Consider the following 2,076-nt stretch of genomic DNA (forward strand, 5'->3'; position numbering starts at 1 on the left):
GGGAACTATTACCAGCCATAATGGTTGGGAGAATCGGGCTGGCATTGAATGGGAGGAATGGCATGGTCTGGGGTAGGTAGATAATGAGGGGACTTTGATAAGATAGCATCCGAAAACTAGCTCGGCCTCCTGCAGACTATCCCTCTGTCACACTCAATTAAAATATCACTGAGACAAATTATTGTTAAATTCAGCCCAATGAGCCAAAGAGTGTGCTCACCTTACTCTCAGTCACAAATGCAGAACAAATGCTCATTCAAAACTCTCCATCATCTGAACTCACAGTAATATCCTATTCACACATCATTCCTGAAAAACTGACCCATGTTGCAAGATGCCATCAAAATGTCTACATGTCAGCATTCTATAACTTGTGAACACATCCTTCCATGGCACAGTCTCTCCAATCCTCCCTCTCTGTGTCTTTGTCCAACCATCCCATTTGTTTGTATTTAAAAGGATGCCCCACCATCTCCCTCTGGCAGTGATTTTCACACTCATGGCACCCCTTGTCAAGGCACATTGGAGATATGGAGCTGTAAATGGATGGGAGCTCCACATCCTGTCACTTCCAGCATGGGCTGCAAGTTTCCCCAGGCTGGGCAGCGATTTAACACAGCGTTACCGAGCACTGCACTGGGGTGGTCTGTACAGATCTACACACTGGGAGGCTAGCTGCTCCAGGTTTACAGATCAGTTCAGTGGTGTTCACTTCACAGCCCCCCGTGCTGAAGAGATACCTGATCCGGGTTTATAGAACAATGCACTGGTGTGGTCTGCACAGCTCCCCGTGCTGGACTGATATCTATTTGGCTGGTGTGGCCTGCACAGTGTCCCACTCTGGACAGATTGACGGGTTGTATTGAGCAGGACACGAGCCTGGTCTGCACAGTGTTCCATGCTGAACAGATATTTCATCTGGGTTTGTGGTGTCTGGGCTGGTTCTGTGAGGTGGATTGAGAATGTGACATAACTGACCACTTCAGCTGATCTGGCAATGCCTTTAATTTGTGTTTGCCAGTTGTGTTGAGTTTGGGGAGAGATTCCCACCACGAGGCTGAGTGGGTCTCACAAAAACTGATGGACAGAAGGACCTTAGTGTTGACTCCATCACATTCTGTAACCGACATTCCCCGGAACATTCTGGAACTGACATTCCTCGGAACATTCTGTAACTGACATTATTGGTGAATGGTTGGATGTCAGTTAATTGAATAAAAGATAAGATCCCGAGGAAAAAGATCCCATTCCAGAGAGAAGGAGACACTGTTTCAAAATCGTCTCAGGCAGTTAAAGAGGTGAATACGTTTTCCCTGTGTTCATGTTTCTTCAATGGAAAATTGACCGCAATTTAGACTCAATGACAGAAATTTACAACCTCCGTTTGTCTTCAAGAAACTGGGAGAGAATCCTTCAGGACGGCAACGTCTTCATCCTCTGTATCAGGAACTGTGAAGAAGTGACCTGTGCCTGCTCTCGAGAGTTCGAGTGTGTAGGAATGTTCCAGAAACCATCTGTTCTTCTGGATGTGCGTTCGTATCTTTAGGGAGGGAGAGATTGTTGTGTTTTCTGTTACATTTCAAAAAAAAAGATCCATTACTATTTTTTACTTCAGCCTCATTTATTTTCAATAAATCAGTGATACATTTGAAAATGTCACTGGGTCCTCAATCAAACTGGTAACTTTGCCTCCAGGCTGATGTATATTTTATTTGTTTTCCTTCCTCACAGTTAACATAGTGACGATCTTCGTCCTGCTTCATAAAGATTGTGGATTGTCTCCATGTGTCAGACGTTACCTGGGGGCCATGGCAGTGGCGGATCTACTGGTCATTATCCTCGACCTGATCCTGAGGCACATTCCCATTGTTTATGAGGAACAGTTTTATTTCCTGAAGTCCATCCCCGTGTGTAATATCCACGCCGTCCTGCTTTATGCAGCCACTGACTGTTCTGTCTGGTTCACCGTCACTTTCACCTTTGATCGATTTGTGGCCATTTGTTGCCAGAAGCTGAAAAGTAAATATTGCTGTGAGAAAACGGCGGCTGTGGTTCTGGGAACAGTGACTGTGCTGA

The sequence above is a fragment of the Stegostoma tigrinum genome, chromosome 8 (genome assembly GCF_030684315.1).
Source record: "Stegostoma tigrinum isolate sSteTig4 chromosome 8, sSteTig4.hap1, whole genome shotgun sequence".
Lineage (NCBI taxonomy): Eukaryota > Metazoa > Chordata > Chondrichthyes > Orectolobiformes > Stegostomatidae > Stegostoma > Stegostoma tigrinum.